The following is a 15806-nucleotide window of genomic DNA, read 5'->3' as shown; positions in this document are numbered from 1 at the left end:
GAATAAACTAATTTGAGGAATTTGTGGTCACTTGCAAGTGCATCTGATGTACAACTGCAACAGATCCATGTGAAGATTGTAAAGTTATAATAGTACGTCTAGTCTTGCTTAAGACGATATTGCTTAAGACGATAGTATCTGTTTTAATGGTAAGGCGGATTTAAATACTACCGCTTGATGATCATTAGATGAACTTTTTGCTAATAGAGAACAAAGTCTTACTAAACTGATTAATCACTCAATGCAAAACTCGTTGCAATGTTTATTTTAGGTCATTTGGGAACAATTCGTTCATGCCCGTAACACATGGGTAAAGCTCATTAAATTGATGGTGCTTCTTTATATTGTATAGTACAAGTCGTTCGATGCAATTTTCATCGGTCATCTGGAAATGCTCTCTTTATGTTGCTAACATAGGACTAAGATCCCATACATCCAATTTCCTTACCCATAATTTACGGGAGCCCTTGTGGCACTGAAGTTTATAACCGAACTACGGGAGTGTACTCACTTTACTGTAATCTGTCACATAAGCATTGGGAATGTGTTACATTTGCTTATGCAAGTTTTCTACCAGACTAAGTGAAGTGACTTCATGCATAACAAACTTGTTTTCTTTTTACCTGTGTATTCTGTTGTACTTCCCCACTGCTTTATATCGACTGATTTCATGCATGATAATTGATGCAAGAAGGTGCTAAAAAAATAGAAGCTGCTACCAAATAAAATTTTAATTTTTTTTTGGTAAAATCGCGATTTATTATTACTTATACATAATAGTGATTTTCTCACAAGAATTGGCTTTTGCCTTGCAGCAGTTCTTCATATTCTAAACTTTTGATTCGTTCGACATTGAAGACCTTTCAAAAACGTCTCAATGTTGGTAAAAGAGCGAGGCTGAAACCATAATAAACAATTTACGTCTTTTTTCCGATTTTAATTCTGTGTCAGCTAATTTAAAACCGATTATTGCCAGGAAAATTTGAGTCTTTAATACTATATACATCTGATTTTGAATCTTTTGACTTCAGTATTATTATTTTCTTGAGTACACATTCTTTGCGGCGTTACTTGTGTTGAGACTGTTGACTAAGTAGTTTAGCATATGCTCCATGCAGTGAACGTATGTACTTTTCTGCATCTTTGCATTATTAGAAACTTCTTTCATTTCTGCAGAATCTTTTGCTAATTAGTTCTGATAAGCCAACCTGTACATGAATGGCAACTCATTAACGCCGAAAATCCCGTATATTTGATGTTCTTGGCCATGTTCTGACTTCCTGATTAAACTATATAACCCCCATTTGCCTGATTTATTGGAAAATCTTTTCGAATGTTTATGTTTTGTATGATTTGAACAATGTTGTTCGTTTCTTGTATTTCTTGAAAATCACGCTAAATGAAGTCGTTAGACTTATGTACGGGGTTAAACAACGGTTTGACTCCCTTAGATTTTCTCTGAGCTCGGCCCCAGCCCCTAGCTAAAGTGTTAAACGTGTGTGTATATGTATATATGACTCGGTAACTATAGGAGTATGCATTAGCGTAACTATTAGACCTTGAGCATTTGACATTAAGCATATTTGATTAGTAACAATGTGTCCGATTTTTCCATGTGAAGAGTTATTCCTTCCGTATAAATCATTTGTTTATCTATGATTAACATACCTTTTTTTTAAAAAAAGCAAACAAATGATTGTGACGGATGGAGTGTAAGGGATTGGGACTTTTGCTGGCTAAACGAGGACATTTCAAGTAGGACAAGAAGAAAAATTAACATTCAGATGAAATTTGTTCTTAAAAACTTTGATATAAGCATCATTGTCATTATGTCATTTTGCACGTTTGCAGCATTGTTTGTCCTTCTCTTTCAAATTTTCGGATTTTGTCTTTTTTCGGGTTTTGCTCTGTCTTCAAGCTTGTTAGGTTCAGTGTATGGAATCATATGCAGTCTTTCATTGTTTATCGACCCAGTTATCGTAACTAATTTTGATTCGGAATTAATTTTGGCATTGTCCACGCTTGTTAAGTCACTAATCTTACTATTAATTTATTAATTAGTTGGATAAACAAAGTTTGATTCTCTTAATTCATGCATAGGATTAGTCAGTATCAAGACCTGATCCATTTCCCCTGTTCTAATCATGCACTGTCATGTACATAGTACATTGTTCGGCTTACGGTACTTATTAATGCTCTGCCGTAACAAAAACAAAATGAATATTCTGCTTTTCTCGGATGCATTCATAGTATTGAATATCGGTTTTAGTTTATCTCAGATACATGTTTTGCGTCCTAATCCCGGTCTTACTGCAATAAATGTGGCCGATACTGACCTGGTTTGGCACTCGAGTTTTAATTAACTGTGATATTCAGTAAAAAATGATTGCTTTGGTTTATGTTTCAGGTGCTCTCATTGTTAAGCAGATGACTTCAGCTTTGGGTTATTTCTAAAGACTTCAGAGCCATGGATCTCTTGAACAACGCACATCATTGTCGAACATACCATCCTTGTCGTAAACCAGATGTCTCCGGCCACCCTTGTGTCTTCTTCATGTGTTCTTTTTGTATAAAGAGAGTCTTTTGATGCTATCGAAAATCAATTTAACCCAAAATATGTGGATTTTTTATTTAAAATAGCCGAGTTGGGTACTTGGATAGGCAGTGGTGGAGCGCTGACATTTGAAAATTTCGAAATTTTTCGATTTTTCGGAGGTTGCCTTTTAGTATAACTAACCCCTTCGCCCCCGCTGAAATTTTTCGCCCCCGATGGTCTAAAATCCTGGCTCCGACACTGTGGATAGGCACCCGTGTTGAATAATGCTAAATGAGTGAACATGAATCAGGAATGAAAATGAATGCAAGGAACTTTTGGTACAATTTGGTCTGAGGATATCAAAATATATCATGTTGAATTTTGAATTTTGTCAAGATTTACCACAACAGTTTTGGTTGTTCATGCCGGTTTTTTTTTTTTTTTTTTTTTTTTTGATGTCGTCGGGTTTTGAAACTAACAAGCATGTAGTTTTGGCTAGGTTTGACTCGTTAGTGACCATGAAAACGGGAGGCACTCGTTCTGCAAACTGTTTCCTGGCAGAAATACAGGAGTAGTCTGAGGTACATAAACATCACTTTTGTGAAGCCTTAACCAGTTAACCTCTTACGACGAGACCTGTAGATAAATGGATAAACGGGTTTAAGTCATAAGGGTAACTTTTGCAAGCACCGAATAAACGGGTTAAGTCATAAGGGTAACGGTTGAATGAGTTGGTCACACATTATATTATCATGAGACGATCTTTTCAAGAGACTGGTTCTCTGTTGCAAGAACTACGACAGACTGACCGAGTAAAAGTGTACCTTTATCATCCGCTCTATGATTAAACGAGCCAGCCTTTCCCTCAATAATGCGCTCATAAATAATACATCATCGTGATTGAAAAAATTAGTAACGGAGCGTTTATAATATCTTCAACATGTACTTTTCCTTTCAAATGAATTCCATAAGTTTGATTCCACATAAATTAAAAAAGGATGAAATATTGAAATTGACTAAGAAATCGTAGCAAATCCCATATCCATATGTTCACAGCAAAAATTCATAGCAAATGTCACATGTTTGTAATTAATTCATACATAATTTACGACTGATCAAATATCAAGAAATTACCGTAATAACGAACAATTGAGTGATAAGTATCAACGTTGATCTATGAGCAACTACTCCCTCCGCCTCGATTATTTGTTGTCCTATTCCATTTTTTGATGTCTTAGTCAATTGTTATTATTTTTATTTTAGGATATTGTATTTGATAAACAATTTGATCCTTCATACTCATTTTGATCCACTTACCATCTTATAATTGTCTCCCTCCTCTTTCCTTGGTTTTTGTGTCAAAACTAAAAGACAACAATTGACCGAAACAGATGAAGTAATTATTAATAATCTCATCCTCTAATTAATCAATGAACACTAACTCACAGATCGAATATCAACGAGATCACCGCGGCTAGAGCAAAGCTTATACTTCCGCAATCTAACAACAAAGAAATTACTACCACTATTACATTACATTATCACCTGAAATCTGTCGATTTTTTTTAGGAAAGTTTTTTTAGGAAACTTCTTTTTTTTGGGGGGAAGTAAAGAAAATAACAAATACCAAAATAAAAAATACAATTGAAAAAAAAAACTAAAAAACTATTACCCACGTTGATGTCGTCAATCTTACACTTAGTTTTAATATATGGTCCTTTAAGCAATCCTAATATTTTACTTCTCCATATAGTCTTCTTTCTCCCTATAAAAAAGTAACTTAGTAATTAGTGCGAATTAACCAACCAAACAGTGGAATTTGTTTTATACAATATTATCGTTATTAATTTAAATTTTCTCTTAAATAGAGAAAGAAAAGTATGTTAACATTTGAATAGGTCAACACCACAAATCTTGGTAGACCCTAAATGAGAACAAAACAAATACATACGATAAAGTTGAAAAATGTGATCAAAACTTCATACCAATGGAACTTGCACTAAAAAAGAAATAAATTAGTTAATAATCTAAAACCTGTCGTATATGAAAATCGATTTCAATTTATCGTCCTGTTATATGAAATTTGATTTCAATTCGTTGATGTATTTCATACTATGAACTTTTGCTGATGGATCATTTGATGCTGATTTAGAGATTGATTTCAAGTTTCTAACATTATTCATCTATGTTTCAATTGTTTGTTTACTTCCAGAGTTTCTGTAATTCAAAAAAGTGTTTGTTAATTTGAACTGTTTGCTTGGTATTCCTTACTTGACCTCATTGTCGATAGCCGAAACCCTTGGATTTGGTAAAATGGTGTTCTTGTTGTTAATGTATGAGTTTGTCAATCGAAATTGGACTGAAGTATGTTGTATAATATTGGTATAATCAGTAGGACTATTGTTTCAAGTATTAGATGCCGAAGATATTATGAGTGAGCGCTTGATTACTTAACTTTTTCAACCATGATAATGTAGATTGGTTCGTAATGGCGACAAGTTCTACAAAAAGTTGTATTATTGAGAGGAATGGAAAAAAATCGAAAGTTGATGGTACAAAGGAGTTGTAATAATAGAAGATGGGAAGAGATGGACCATGAGATATTGGTTTTGATACTGAGCAAGTATAGATGGTATGAATGGGGCCTCCGTAATGATTTCCTGATTTGCAAATCATGGTTATCAACATTTCTCGATGTCTTGTTTCCGCCAGGAGATGTTCTTGACTTGCGTTTTCTTGATCACATGTCTGGTTTTGTATGTGGTGCTATGCGGAAAAGCTTTAAAGACATATGGAAACGTTTTTTCCCTCACTTGAAGCGCAATATTCTTCGCAGATCCTAGAATAATCAATATACCAAGCTCATCTTGCCTGATACCACCTTGCACGTACTGGCTTACATGGATATAGCACAACTGTAAGTTTTTCAATTAATATGTCGCTTTTTTTGAGCGTTCATTCCCTTTAGTTTTCATTTACGAATTTGTGCTTTGTTCATTTATTGTAGGTTACCTTCACTGAAAAGTCTTGTTTTGCCTGCTGTTTTTTACCGCTGTGATCATTGTCGTTCAATTTCCTATCAGTGTTTCAATGACTACTGTAACAATTTTATGTTTGGACATTTGAAGATGTTGGAAGAAGCACATTGTGGTGTCTCCGCGGTAAGTCAATTGGCCTATCACTCCAACTCAATTCGAAGCCTGACATTAACTAGGATTCCTGGCTGTCGTAATTGGATACACGATAACATAGCTTCTAGGATCGCTAATTTCTTTCCTCTCCTTGACCGGTTGAGTATTTCGTTAATAAGACTAACAATTACGGGTATGTCCATGATACTGGAACACCATAAAAATTTATCATATCTAGATTTGAGGCACGTAATGTTTGTTCAGCTGGGGTCCTTACTTGTTATTCCAGTGGATTATCCATTGCCTAAAGACCTTGCAATCTTCTCCAAAAGGTCTTTAGGCCATGGATAATTCAGTGGAGTAAGAAGGATGGACCGCCCAAGAATAACATCATGAGGAACAAACATAACGTGCCTTATATCAAGATATGATAAATTCTTGTGGTGTTCCAGTATCATGGACATACCCGTAATTGTGAGTCTTATTAACGAAATACTCAACCGGTCAAGGAGAGGAAAGAAATTAGTGATCATAGAAGCTATGTTATCATGTAGCGAATCACGATAGCTAGGATTCACAGTTAATGTAGGATTATCTTTAGCATTCCTGCGCAAGATGGACGGGCGTTGGCGTAGTCCAATCTTGGATATAATAAGTTTGATAAATCTGGGCTTGTGGAGCGGTTTTGTGAGAGCATATGCACGTTGGTCTGTAACATTAATATGTTGAACTCTTTTTTTTTTGGTGCGATTTAATATGTTGAACTCTAATAGCACCATTTTGCACCTTTTCTTTGACAAAATGAAATGATAAAGTGCGCGAATGGAAAACCGGATTGGCGGAGTAATGGGTTGCACTTAAGTTTTCATAGTAGGTGGTTGGTGAGGAGATTATGTTGATGCCGAGTTCTTTAACGAGTGAGGTGAGCCATAAAATTTCGGAGGTCGTGTCAGCAATAGCTCGAAATTCTACTTCTGTGGATGATCTTTATAGCGCATGTTGTTTCTTTGACGCCCATGAGATAGGATTGTGACTGAGATATACTATATAACCACTGGTGGAGATGTAATCAGCAAGGCAGAAGGAGGAGTTTTTGTCGAGGTGAATACCATATTGAAGGGTTCCATTGAGGTAATGAAGAAGTCTTTTGAGAGCTGACTAGTGGTCAGCAGTGAGGTGATTGAGAAATTGAGTAAGCTTGTTTATGGAGAAAGAAATGTCAGGTTGAGTAAGAGATAAGTATTGTAGACTTCCGATGATAGCACGGTAGTCTGACTCGCTTTCCACGAGTTTATCAGGTTGTTTGGTGAGTGGCGGGAACGGTAGCATAGGTGTGGGAGCATGATTGCAGTTTTCCAAATTAAATTTGTGCAACAAGTCAGATAAGTATTTAGTTTGGTTCAGATGAAAACCATTCTTTGTGGACGTGACCTCGCTGCCAAGAAAATAGGATAAGGAACCAAGGTCTTTAAGAGAGAACGTGTTAGAAATTGTTTTGATAAATTGGGTAATGAGTGTTGGGTTTGGACCGGTTACTATGATGTCGTCAGCATAGACGAGAACATAGAGTGTTACGGAGTCTTTGTGAAAGATAAATAAAGAAGGGTCAGATAGAGAATTTGAAAGCCATATATAAGGAGAAAGTTGCGTATACGATGCCCGAGGGGCTTGTTTTAGGCCGTAAATTGCTTTTGTGAGTTGACATATATGATCGGGTTTTTATGGGTCAATAAAACGTGGTGGCTGATCCATAAAAACCGTGTCACTGAGTCTTCCTTGTAAGAATGCATTGTTGACATCAATTTGGTGGAGATGCCAATTATTTGTGACGATAAGAGTGAGAATTAGACGAATAGTTGTTGTTTTGATTACTGGACTGAAAAGTTTCAGAATAGTTGATACTTGGTCGTTGATGAAAATCTTTTGCGACAAGACGAGCTTTGTGTTGCTTGAGGCTACCATCGGGATTGTATTTAACTTTATACACCCATTTGCATCCAATCACGTTTTGGGCAAGGTGACGGGGAATAAGTGTCCACATGTTGTTTCGAAGAAGAGCATGGTGTTCTTCGATCATGGCTGCCCGTTATCGGGGGTCAATGAGGGCTTGTTTGGTGGTGGTAGGGGTGAGATGAGGGCTAGGAGCGATGACAACTCTGGCATATTTTGGATTGGGTTTAAAAATATTTTTGGATAGGCGAGTGTTGTGACGAGGGGATTGTTGTGGTGGTGGTGGTGGTGGAGGAGGAGGAGGAGCAGGTGAGAATCTGGGTGTAGAGGGGGCAGTAGTGATGAGGGAGGACGTGAGTGAGGTAAGGGAAATGGGTGTAGAGGCAAAGGGAGATGGGTGTAGTGGTTGAGCTCGTGGGTGAGGGTGTGATATCCATGGCAACGTCTGTGGATGACAAGGGATATTCAGTGAGGGCTATGGTGGGGCTGGTGGTTTTGGGAGGAGGAAGGAGAGTTATGGAGAGAGTGAACGACTTGTCGACATGGATGTGAGTGTATGAGGAGACGGGTTTAGCTCGTGTTTGATAAGGGAATTCAGAGTCAACAAAGCGGACATGACGGGATGTGTAGACTCTATTGGTGGTTGGTTCAAGACATAGGTAGATACTTTGAGTTGTCGAGTACCCAACGAAGACACATGGTTTTGATTTGGGATCAAGTTTGTGGTTCGAGTAGGGTCGGAGCCGCGGGTAGCACAAGCATCCAAAAGGATGTAGTTTTCGATGGTTAGGAACCTGATTATGTAATTTTTGGTAAGGAGATTGATTTTTAAGAGTTGGTGTGGGGAGTCGATTGATGAGATAGGTAGTCGTTGTGAAAGCGTATGGGCCAGAATATAGGAGGCATATTGGCATGTGTGAGTAGCGAGAGACCGGTTTCAGCAATATGTCTATGATGACGTTCTGCAAAGCCATTATGTTCGGGCATATGCGGAGGAGATATAAGGTGGGTAATGCCATTATCAAGTATAGATTGGTTTAATTTTATATATTCACCACCATTATCCGAGTAGAATTATCAAGTGTCAGATTTGTTTTTAATGGGATATAACCATATATAATGGGTGAAATGGTTTATGAAAGTTACATAATACTTAAAGGACTTATGAGACAAGATATGAGCAGTCCAAACATCGGAAAAAATGAGATCGAGAGATGCACTTGAGTGAAGATAGGAGGTGGAGAAAGGTGGTTTGTGACTTTTATTCAATAAGCAAGCATTACAATGAGATAAATCAGGAACTTTTAAGTGAAGAGAACGATTAAGAAGCTGAAGAATGGCATTGGAGGGGTGGCCAAGACAGTGGTGCCACACGTTGGAAGAAGAGACGGTTGAGGTGTAAGCTTGCAGAGGTGGATGATGCCATTCATAGATGCCGTCATGGAAGTTACCTTGTAGAAGGACAGATCCCTTCGATATTTCCTTAAAACAAAAGGAATAAGTGGGAATAAAGCAATAACGTTATTGTCTCGACAAAATTGCGAGACGGATAAAAGTTTACGGGAAATTGATGGCACAATAAAGACATTATTAAAAATAAGAGTATAAGAAGAATGTGAGATATAAAAACAACCAAGATGCATGATATGCAGCGAGGATCCATCGTTAATGACAAGATCACTGTGTCCATCGTATGGTGCGTGAAGGGAGAGAGTGTTGAGGTCGTTGGTTATGTGGTGAGAGGCACCACTATCAATAAGGTAGGATGAGGGAGTGGCAACAGTTGTGTGGCGGCATGAGCGTGTGGTTTAGGGTTTCTGTTGTGCGAGGGTGGAGGAGGAAAGACTACATTCGGGTATAGGCGGCGAAAGTCAGGTCACCAGTGACATGACCCAGCTCTCGGCAGTATTGACATTTACCCTTGAAGGGTTTGGTTTGGCTGGGGGTGGGAAGGATACCACGCACCACGGTTGGTGTATTGGGGTTGGGAGATAGTGCGATTATTGGGGTAGTAGGGTGGTTGGTTGTAGGACTGATAAGAGCGAGTGGTGGTAGCGTGGGCAGAGGGTTGAAAATGTGATGTAAGGGTTTCGTTTTTCACGGTTAACTCATGTTGAATGAGTTTCTCATTGAAGGCATCGAAGGATATTAGGGTGTCTCGGGCTCGAACGACATCAATAACCGGTTTGTAAAGAGTTTGATTAAGGTCGTGAATGATTTTGGCAGTAATGTCCTCGGCATTAACGGGTTTGCCGAGTTGGGCTAGTTGGTTTGTACATGCTTTGATAGAGAGCGTGTAATCAGAAATGGATTTATCACCAAGGACGATGCTGTTAAGCCGATCCTTGGTTTGTTATATATGGCCACGTGATCGGTTCGCGTATGTGGCTGCGAGGGTGGTCCGTGCGTCTTGGGATGTTGTAGCACCTAAGGATGATTGGTGAGATCACATCATCGAGAGCGCTAGCAAAGGCACCAAGGATGAGTTGGTCTTGGCAAAACCAGGTATTGTACGCCGGGTTGGGAATGGGTTCAGTGGCTTTAGCGTCAGTGTAGGAGGGTGGGTTGATGGTTTTTGGCGGGCGTGGGCAGGTGCGGTCAAGATAGGAGAAGAGGCCATAGCCTTGGAAAAGGCGGATAATCTGAAATTGCCAAGAGCGGTATGTGTTTGCGATCAATTTTATGCAATTGGGAAAGTGAAGGGAGATAAGAGGCTTGGTTGGTTCGTCGGAATTTGGGATTAACGCATTGGAGGAAGTCATGGGCGTTTTGAGTGTAATGGTAGCAACAAGCAGGCGAAGAAGAAGAAGAAGTGTTAGGATCGATTTTCCTGATACCATGTAAACATTATAAAGAGTTTTATTATTTGTGTGTTTATTACATGAGTACATAAGGCTAGTATTTATACAAGAGATGAGTTGGGGCTCCTATACATAATTAGCTAAGATTACACAAGATATGGGGGCACAACAATAGGAAAAGATTACAACTAATTATAACTAATTGATACAAGGATAATATATACTAAAAATAAGAGATTCAAATCATAAGAAGGATTATATTGTAGGATTATCATTGACAATATGTACATCTTCAGACTTTAGTAAATGCTTATGATGAAAGACTTTTTGGATTTTTTTGTGGGTAAATGAAGATGATTTAATTTTCTTATAAAGATAATAGGGAAGGATATTAAGAGGCCAAATCAAAACGTAATATTTTATTTATAGAATCTCAATAAAAGAATTTCTGCATTCAGACTTCAAAGTTTTGTAAAAATAAAAGAATAAAGTGTTTCTATCGATAAGCCTTACTAAACTAATTGTGAACGTCCAAGTATATTGATTCTGAATCACATTATGCCATTGTTGTTAATGTTGTTCACTTGCTGTATATTTCCGACTTGGGATTGGAGAACATTGCAGGTATCAAATAGATGTACCTCTCTATTGGGTCTGGTAATACCTTGTATTTGGGTTCGGGCATAAACGTGTGGCCAATTTAGATTATCAAATTGTGGCTTATGCTGCAAGAAACAAAGTATTTCAGAGTGGAGCCACAAGTCATCCAAATTATTTACCACCCTAATTCGCGGGCCATTCCCTTGTAAGTATCTGGGGTGGAAACATGCCCGTATTACCGTATATCATTTTGTTGAACCTCGAGATCATAAATCCTTATTTGTTTGGCTTTCTCCGACAACAATTTTCTACATCTTTCAATCGCGGCAAAATTTATGACATAACCGGTGTTTTCCTTATACGAAAAGCCCAAGATTTCCACACACTTCCTTTTCAAACAATTAACGTTTCTAAAGATTTTTAAAATAAGACTTTATTGGTGTTCTAAATTGCTCCTGATAACACCCTTGAAAAAAGGCAACCATGCCCTTCTTTTCATGTATCTCTGCTAAATGAGAAAGAAATTCTAAGTCTCGTATTAATGTGGGACCCCCAATTCCAGCACTCACCCTAAGAGGTTGATGCCATTGACATTGATACGCGGGTCAGTACGCATGATTTCTTGGATTTCATCAATATTATTACCCGAAATTTCTCGCATAGTTCTACTATCATATTCATCACAATCCCTCTAAGAGCTAAAACGATATTAACTCCAATCGTTCTCATAATTGCTGCTGAAACATTTGTAGTTATAATTTGGTTGTTGAACACCCAACCCGGTTGTACGTAGAACTCCGCAATTACGTCTGTATTTGGAGCAAGCACCGGATAACCAGCCGTTATTAGAACTCTGGTGGGATGTCTCAAATTGTGAAATGTTGTACCGGCGGAGTAAAACTCAGGCACCAAAAAGATGTGGTGTTGATTTGCTACCTGATTTATCGCCCTACAACTGTTAATCGTGTTTTCTAACCCTGGTTTGCACAATCCGGTTCCAATTGAGATTTCATGATTATAATTTTCGCATTATTCGCCTCGACAAGTACCTTTCTCATTTCTCGATCCCGATCACTCATATCCAACCTTTTTCGCTTTCCCAACCCATATTTCTTGATCTTGTTATTGGCTGCAATAATGATGATTTGGGCGACATTTATTTCTTGATTACTATGATTTCGCGACCGAAATTGGACGTTTGCATTCATTCGATTCATGGTCATCGTCTTTAATCCAGGTTCATAATGTTCCAAACCCGGGGTTGCCATTTCTGAATTCTTGCTGATTGGTCTACGATTATGAAATTTTTTTACCGGTCAATAATCTGAATCTACCAATATACTCAAAACCCCTGTAGTGGTGGCCCCAATACAACATATTCTATTAACCTCATTCATAGTCCATTCATAGTAAGGTTCACCCCCATTATTGACTAACTTATATTTTAATTGTTGTTTGACTTCTTGAACTTGCCTATCTTTTAATTGCTGCTCAGAACTCTTTTTATTTTGCTTTGAGTTAAAATTACATGAACTTTATTTTGTGTTTTGTGTCGTTGACCCAACGAATTAATTAGCTGACATATATAAAAAAAAACATGGGATAGGTAGTGCCTTTTATAATTTTTCATAATCGTATTACTTTTCTTATAATTTACTCCCTCCTATTCTCTAAGATCTTCCACAATTCCTAAAACGGCAAATTCACAAAAATCTTTCACTTTTCTTATTAGTATATTATTTGTGGTTATCATAATTTATAACCCCACATTCTCTCCCTTACTATTTACATCCACATATCACTATACCACTAAATTCTACCGAAAAAGCAATGTGGAAGAATTTAGTGAATAGGAGGGAGTAAGACTTTTCTTTAAAAAACTTTCCTTAAATTATTTTAGGAGTTTCCTTAAAATACTTTTTTTAAATTATTTTAAGAATAACTTTAAAATTATTTTCCTTAAATTATCTTGTTATTTTACTTTCCTTAAATCTATATATATATAAAAGAGAGTTTTTTCGAGCGATTTGAGAGCGTCCACATCATCAAAAATAGATTTAGGAAAGTATAATTTTTGATGTAAAAAATAAAGTGGAGAATCTTTTAATTATTATAATATGTATATTTCCTAAATTATATTCAAGTGATATTTCCAATTTTTATATCAAACTTTTACATTTCATTTGTCAAAAAAATATCGTTAAAAAATTATGAAAATAATATAGTTAGCTTTGTGATAAAAAATGCTATCATTAGAGTATAAATTTCATATTATTTGGACATATTAAAGAAGGTATAGTTCTTAATATATAAAATTGTGTACTTTTTAGTATGTTTGTCTCACATTGGAAAATAAGTAGGTGTGGTGAACATACTACATAAAAAATAGTAGAATTGTCCCATATCGAAAGATTAGTATAAGGTGGGTGATTCTATAATTATAAATAGGAGGCATACTTGGAACTTAGGCATCAACCCAAAACCTTTTGAGTCTCTTAAGTATTGTCTTGGAGAGCTCTTAAAAGTTTATATCATTATATTTTCTACCTATAGATTTTATATGTCCCACGTTGAAAAATAATGTAGGTGTGGTAAATATACTACGTTTAAATAATATAATTAGAATTGTGTTAAAAAAATTCTATCATTAGAGTATAGGTTCATATCATTTGCACATATTTTAATTATGATAAAAAAAATAAAAATAAACGTATGAATATTAATAGATAATATAGTATTTGCTTATTATTAAATCGGGTTGGATGTCGAATTAGGTTCAAAAAATATGGTGTACTTTTAAATATGTTATTCATCTCACATTGAAAAATAATGTAGATGTGATAAATATACACTACGTATAAATAGTTGAATTGTCCCACATCATAAGATTATCATAAGGTGGGGTGATCCCATGATTATAAATAGGATTTATCCTTGGAACTTAGGTATCAGCCCAAATGTATTGAATCTCTCAAAGTATACTTATTATATAAGAAACTTTAAACATAATCTTGATTTAAATGTTAAATTTTTAAAGTTGTAACATTTTTTTAGGTGTGAGAAAGATCGATAAAATGGTTAATATTATAACGGAAATTTTTCATGGTAATTTTGTTAGATTACACATCGTACCCCTAATTTTAAGTTTGTACATATAATACCCTTATGTTTACTTTTTTCATAACGCCGTTACTCCTATGAGTAGCTAGAGGAGTAATTGAGCATGTCATGCTATTTGTGTTTTGTTATTTAGGTATTAAATGTTAATTTATTAAATAAAATATGGATTTAAGAATTAGATTATGAAGTGTTTGTGTAATAGATAACAAAAGAAAAAGGAGTCAAAAGTCATAGGAGTAATGACGTTATGATAGAAGTTGTCAAATGGTATTCAGGGAAAGAAAAAGGTGAACACAGGGGTACCATTTGTAGAAACTTAAAATTAGGGGTATCATGTGTAATATATCAAAGTTCAAGGTTACCATGAGAAATTTCCAATATTATAATGATATACTCCGTAGTTAATTAAATTTTCATTTAAAAGAGAGAGACATCCGTACCAATAAAACAATAAAGGGGGTATTATTTTTTTAATTGTTATTTTATTGCCACGCCATCAAACTTAGCGTCCATTTAACAGCCTTTACATTAGGTAATACCATGGGCAAAAATATGGAATCTCAAGGATACCATAGGCAGATTCTTAAAAGTAGGGGTAACATGGAAAATCTAACAAAATTAAGAGGTACGACGGGAAATTTCGTATCTCAACTATGATAAAAAAAATGAAGAAAAACAACGACAAATATTAATGGATAGTACTTGATCATATTATTAAATTTAAATATAACTATTAGATATAATGAGTAGCAATTGTCCGTATTCGGTATTCGGGATCTGGTTGAATGTCGAACTAAGTGCAAAAAAGATGGTGTAATTCTGAGTTTGTTATTTGTCCCACATTGAAAAACAATGCAGGTTTGATGATATACTACGGATAAATAGTAGAATTGTCCCACATCAGAAAAATAATCCAAGTTTGGTGAATATATTACTTATAAATAGTAGAATTGTCCCACATCGAAAGATTAGTATAAGGTGGGTTGATTATATGATTATAAATAAGAGTTAACCCACGTATATATTAATCTTGGATTTTTTTTAAAAGAGATATTTTAATAATATGTAAACAAATCATTAGACATAGAATGTAAACATTAAATCCTTATAACGTTTTTTTTTCATTATAAATAAGTTAATTACCCCGTTGCAACGCACGGGCATTCAAACTAGTTAGTTAATTATTCGGAATATATAACTTTTGCCACGATATTTGGAAAGTAAACTGCTTTTTGCCACATTTAATTTTTTTTAGCTATTTTCTAATGATGGAGACTTGGGTTATGAGTGTTTTTCTATGACAAAATACTTATTTACAGGAATTAGACACTTTGTACCAAAAAAAACAAAACAAACCAAAAAACAAGAATTGGACACTTGTGCCACGAAAGTAAATGTGGCATAAACAGGGCCATCTCTAGAAAGGTGGAGGCCCGATGTCACAAAAAAATTGAGGCCTCAAATTTAAAAAATTAAAGAACGTTCATATAAAATACTAGATAGTATCCCGTGTTTCGCACGACCTGTTTGTTTATTTTGTTAGTGTAATTGCAAAAAAAAAAAAAAGAAAAAAAAATTAGTCAATATATAATGATGTTTAAGATTATACTATAAAATAAAATAGTTTGAAATATATCAGCTATTATCTTTTTTCGGTATAACTTCAAC

The 15806-nt window shown here is 35.7% G+C and overlaps 1 protein-coding gene across 7 annotated transcripts in view; it reads left to right on the top strand.

Annotated features, from left to right (window-relative positions):
• The window catches only part of LOC141648448 (uncharacterized), a 43925-nt gene extending 41169 nt beyond the window's left edge, over positions 1-2756 (top strand). For all 7 annotated transcript variants that reach the window (XM_074457114.1, XM_074457113.1, XM_074457119.1 and 4 more), the window contains one exon: positions 2408-2756. The gene's annotated coding sequence lies outside the window, so the exon portion shown is untranslated. The remainder of the gene's footprint in view (positions 1-2407) is intronic.
• The last annotated feature ends 13050 nt before the right edge of the window (positions 2757-15806 follow it).

Source organism: Silene latifolia, chromosome 3, assembly GCF_048544455.1.
Source record: "Silene latifolia isolate original U9 population chromosome 3, ASM4854445v1, whole genome shotgun sequence".
In the NCBI taxonomy this organism is placed as follows: Eukaryota; Viridiplantae; Streptophyta; class Magnoliopsida; order Caryophyllales; family Caryophyllaceae; genus Silene; species Silene latifolia.
The sequence above is the reverse complement of the archived record's forward strand: the minus strand, read 5'-3'. Positions and strand labels throughout refer to the sequence as shown.